The sequence below is a fragment of the Sarcophilus harrisii genome, chromosome 4, assembly GCF_902635505.1.
Source record: "Sarcophilus harrisii chromosome 4, mSarHar1.11, whole genome shotgun sequence".
In the NCBI taxonomy this organism is placed as follows: Eukaryota; Metazoa; Chordata; class Mammalia; order Dasyuromorphia; family Dasyuridae; genus Sarcophilus; species Sarcophilus harrisii.
This window is the reverse complement of record NC_045429.1, coordinates 179487325-179493324: the sequence shown is the minus strand read 5'-3', so window position 1 is coordinate 179493324 and position 6000 is coordinate 179487325.

Sequence of the window (6000 nt, the reverse complement as noted above, 5' to 3'; positions counted from 1 at the left end):
TGTGTGTATAGAACCTATGTATCCTTATGTTTCCAATTGGTTCCTGTGAGCATTTTTCAAATTCCAAAATGAGGAACCTATTTTATGCCTAGTTGTTTTATTTTATTTTTGCTGAGGCAATTGGGGTTAAGTAATTTGTCTAGGGTCACAAAGCTAGGAAGTGTTAAGTGTCTGAGTTCAGATTTGAACTCAAGTCCTCCTGACTTCAGGGCTGGATCTCTATCCCCTGTACCACCTAGCTCCCCACCTAGTTGTTTTAAAGATCAGATAACCAAATAGCACTTAAAATTTATAGCTGAGAAACTTCTAAGACCTAGTGCACCAAGACCTTTTCTTCTCTTTAATTGAACAAAGTTCCTATAGTAGTTGAATCACAAGGGCTACTAAAATAATGGGAGGAAGGGAACTTGAGACAATGCAGCTGACATAATTTTTTATTTTCAAGTAATGATCTAGTTAAGCAAAATAAGAGGCCCCCACTTTGCAAAGATGGGGCCAAAACATTTTTTACATTTAAATAAGCTTCTTGTTTGACAGAATTTTGAATTTCAAACTAGGTTTTAGGATAAATGTACATGATATTTCTCTACCTTAAGCCATTAAATCAGAATCAGAGCTCAAAGCCTATGTTGCTGAGTTAATAAGATTGATATGACCCAAAACACTGAATCGCAGGAAGATTGCTCTCCTTAAGCCTCTAACACACATCAAATTTAAAAAAAAATATTCTTCTAAGCAAAGTAAACTAAGTAGAATTTTGGGGAGTAATAAAAAGTTTAAAAAGAGAGGACATTTAAGTTGATTATAAATTAATTTTTTTTTATTTCTGAGGTCCTTATGCATGCCATCTGGATGCTGGGTAGTATGTCTGCCTGATTGTCATGTTAGATGTAGACTTGTTAGGTCTGAATAGATATTTTCTTTACCAAAGAAGTCCAGGACTTCCGGCCAAGATGGCGGCAAGGAGGCACACAGCTGTATAAGCTCCACATTTTCTCTCAGAATCCATCTCATTACAAGCCTCTGAATTAACCATGAAAAAAAAAACCACAAACAGTTACCAAAGAAGACATCCTTGAGGTCGACAGAAAGGTCTTTTTTGTGAGGGCGGGTGGTTTTAGATCGGGACAGGCTGAGGGCAGGCAGCTGCAGCAAGAGCTCGACAGGCAGCCACAGCCGAGCAGATGGAGGGGTTGGGGTATGATCTCAGCGTCTCTGAGGAGAGCTCACTACAGGATTGGAATTTGTCCTCAGAAGTCAGTAGCCCAGCAGAGAAGCTAAAAACACCGGGGGTGAAAAATACAACCCCAAACAGCTGGGTTCCTTGGGGACTGGCCACCCCTCCCCCAAAGGCTCAACGCCTGAGTCTCGAGCGCAGCACAGTCCTGTAGTGCCTGCTGCCATCCCCCAGTCTGTAGAGAAGCCTTGCCACCCAGGCCTGTGAAGATCGGATTTTAAAATCAGTCAAGTCAGGAATTCAGGTTAGGGAAAATCGTCAGTCTTTATTCTCAGTGAAGAAGGATCGAAGTGTAAAGAACTGGGTAAATGTAGCTGAGTCAAGAAGCTAGCCTGACCAGCAAACAACCAGCAGCTGGAGTCTCAACCCAAATTTCTCCCAGCTTTCTTCCTGTTCCCCTCTGCCTCCACCCACCAAAATCGCATTTCCTTACAAAACATCAGGACTTGACAGAGAGTGGGAGGACCATTCTTTATCCAATCATGTATATTAATAAGTATACCCAATTACTATTTAGCCTAATCTTGGGACCCTTTTGCATCAACTCAAACCCAGCCCATTCATTCCCCTTTTATTTTAGAACACAGGTGGTCATCCATCCCTGACCCTCAGGGAGGCCAGAGGCCCAAGGGGAGGTGATCCAGCCTTCCTAACCTCAGAGAAGGAGGTGAAAGCACCGAAAAGGGGTGATCCGCCTCCCTGACTTTGGAAAGGGGTAAAGCACTAAAAGGAGATGATCAGCCCACCTGAATCTCAGGAAGGGGAATGAAAAACACCAAGGGAAATGGGGTTATAGGGGTTTCTGGGCTGAAGGGTCTTATTATGCACAAACCCATCAGCATGGGAGGTATTAAAACACATAGCAATAACGCAGAGGCTATTAGGATAACCTCCCCTCAGTCAGTGCAGGCTCGATGGGTAAAAACATGAATTGTACAAAGTAGTGGAATAGCAAACAATATAAATCCATGGTGTTGGAAAAAGATCCCAAGTCCAGAAGGAGGGCATTAAACAACAGTCACACATACACCTTCTTCATCCCAAGAGATAGTCCAAAACCAATCTATTGTCCATTGTTTCACATGTCAGGGAATCCAAGTCCCCCTGACTTTTGAAATCCTGAAAAGTCTTTTTATGTTTAGGGAACCAATATTCCAGCAGATTTTGAAGTGTTTGATCTTATCATTTCTCAGAAATCCCAATGATTCCTGAGGGTTTTCAAGTCCTATGGCTCAGAGAATCCAATGATTCCTAGGGTTTTGAAGTCCAACAATCTTTGATGTCCATGAGTCAAACTAAACTGAGCCTTTCAATGGGGCAAATCACAACAGCACCACCCGATATTTCTTGGGCCCTTCTCCTTTGTTTCAAAGGTCTGCCCGTCTCTTGCGATAGACAAGGGGAATATGGCTCGTTGGCACCCATCATTCCTTCTCCCCTGTGAGATCAACAACCCTCTCCCCAAAGGTTAGCCTATCTGGTCCCTTTCCATTCACCACTTTCTGGGTCTCCCACATCATGGCGATTATCTAAGATAGTGGAGCTGTCACTGGACATGACCTTCCGTGGGTTATAAAACCTGTCTGCGGAGCCAGTGCATTTTGTCAAAAATCAAAGATGTTAATAGTATAAAGAGCTAGATTTAAAGGTTCTCTGGGTTACCTGTGGCCCCCTTTCTTTTGTTTTGGAGGGTGTCTTAATATCTCTGTTTCTCCTCTCCACTTTTTTCCTTGAGGATTAAAATATGCCCGGGGTGTAAAATCTTACCTGTGCACAAAGTAAAATTTTTAATTAAACAGGACCATTGTCTGTTTTTTTTGCTTGTGGCACCCATAATGGCAAATCTTTTGTGAAATTCATGATCACGGGGTGTCCTTTTTTGCTGCTGGTATTGCAAAAAGTGAATCCCAAAAAAAAATGAATGAAATACAGACAAAAAGTTTTAAAAGGGGTACATCCATTTGAATTCATTGGGTCTCAAACCATGGGTTCTTCCTTGGAGGCAGGGACATGGAAAGGGGCGCTAAAGGCAAACTATGCCTACTTCTCTTTTATTCCAAATTGTAAAGTAAAGTAGCAGCCTGATGATATTTGAATGGATGCCTTTTTTGGAAAAAGGGGTATTGATAACATAGAGAAGTTTCCCTTTGAATTGCCATCAAATACGGGACCTGAAGTCCCATGAGAATGGACATGTAATATATAGATCTTACCTGATGTTTTCACTTGCTCTTGAAGTTTTTAAAAGAGTGATATATAATAGAGGCTGAAATTTTATTGGGCTGTGGCAATTCTTTTGTACCACACCTTAAATAGGCCGAATGATATTATATTTATTCTCCTGGATAATAAGTAAAACTAGAATGATGATACAATTCATTCTGCTGGTGGACTGAAAAGGGTTTACACTTATAGTTAGATCAGAAGTACACAGACAAATATTATGTTTATCATCCGAAGTGTTGGTCCTTGAAGAGGAACTTTAGAAACTTTTTCCAAGAGTCCATTCCAATTATGTAATAATCTAGTTATCTTTAATGGAGACCCATGTAAAATTTGGAGCCATGGCTAATAAAATTTGCCACTCTGGGATGGTCTCTACATTAATTTGTGTATTTATAAAAGGTAATCTTGTCAGGGTCTTGTCCCAATAATTTACTCTTGTTAGTGGCCTTTAATAAAATTCTAACAAGCACTGGGTAGGAAGTAAGGCTTTTTTTGGTTGTCAGGAGGTTCACCCACTCTATCACACTGTGTCCTTGATGAAGGACTGCTGTGGGTGCCTCTTTGGAAAAAACTATATCTCCAAGGGTTTTTGGTGACTTTTCAACCAATTATAAAGCCGTTAACTTCTCTCAAAGCCCTTGAGCTTCTTTTTAAGCTAGGGTGGTGGTTTAAAAATTTCCCCTTAAAATGTCATATAACGGGTTGTAACTGTAGGTAGTCAAACCAACCTGGTCGCATCCATTGGATATCTCCTATAATTTCTGAAAATCATTCAATGTTTTGCTTGTCTGTTCTTGGAGATTTTTAACTGTAAGCATCTTAGGTATCTTCATCCAAATATTGAAAAGAGCATTTTTGAATTTTTTCTGGTCATGTATAATTTTAATTCCTTAGTTTTCCATGGTCTTTTTGACATGCCTCTAACATTTGTTCCTAAATTGCACATCCCAAAATGTCATTAATGTAATATAATAACTTTTAATCTTTTCTTATTAGAAAAAGCAGCAACATACATTTGACACAAAGTAGGGCTGTTTTCATTCCCTGTAAAACTTCCATTCCTATCTTTATAAGGCTCAGCTAAGTTAACGCTGGGCCTGAAAAACAAAATCTTTTCATATCCTTCTTATCAGAGGTGAATAGAAACAACCTTAATATCTTGACCCCAAAGAGGCCATTCTCTAGGAACTGGTGGGAGATGAAGTCCAGGCTGAAGGTTCCCCATAATTTCCATTTGTTCATTCACTTTTCTTAGATCCGTTAAATCCTCCATTTTCCAGATTTTTTTCAAACAAACACTGGGAATTCCAAGGACAGAGAAGGTTTTAATTCCTTGGTCAAGCTGCTTTACTATATCTAATAAGGCCTGAATTTTATCTTTTTAAGGGCCCACTGCTCATCCACTGGGAAATCAGTTTTTCCATTGGATAGGAAAGGTGAAAGGTTGGCAGGTTCAAATATCTTAAAAAACAAGTACTATTTTTTAACCCTAATTGTGTAAATGTCCTTTACAGATTGATGGGTTTTTAATAAAAAAAGTAAAAACTCCTGTTTTCCTTCAAAAGTCCATCTCATAGAGGCAGACTAACTTCAGCTGCTTTGATCCCTCCCACACCAGAATGTAGTTGTCGCTTTAACTTTAAGGCGCTGGCATCTAATGACCCGTCCGTTAGTTTACAACCTTCCAATGGAAGGCCATTTTATATAACTTTAATAGGTCTCGTTATTACTGCTGTCCATAAAATTCTGTTTAATCGGTAAATCTTGACTATCACCAGGCTGTATTGGGATTTGTATGAGTAAACCTGTATTTTCTCCTGGATGATAAGTCACAAGTCTGCCTGTATTGGTGACTGGGATATTATCACATTTCAGTTTCCCATCAGTATGTGGATGGAACTTTTTTAGTCCTCAGGAGGTAAAATGGTCAAGTACTGTGCCTGGGCAAGGGATCCATAGGCTGGAGAGGAACAATTTCACCTTCCAGGGGGTTCTCAGTTGTTCAGCTGCATCCAACTCTATTCTCCCTAATTGTAACCCTTTCTCCCCGGTTGCTTCTGGCTGATTTTTTGTTCCTTTCTGCCATCAATTTCCTGGCTGATTGGTCATATTGGGGTTTTCCCCAGGCACCTCTGGGTGTACCATTGGTATCATGCCCCCAGGGTCTGGGCCCCTCTTCCTTTTCCCGAACCTGTTCATTCTGAGGCCCTTGGCCTCTGTTGCATTTTTGGACATGGGGTTGGGTTTGTTCTCCACCCTGTTTTCCTCTGTCTCTATCAACATTGAGCTTTCAGATCCCTTTCTTTACCACATAAAAGCATTGACGGTCTTCTAGAAGTCCTTGCGGAAGGGACCTTGTCTACCATGTTGGGATCTTGGGAATCCATCATTTCCTAAAAAGGATTTGTACCCACTGTGGCACAGGTCTTTGAACTCCTTGAAGGGTATCCACAGTCCTAGATTCCCTTTTAACTTTTCTTGGTTGCCTTATTAAAACATTTGTTGATGGATTTTTCCCATTAGTTCTTGTGATAGCA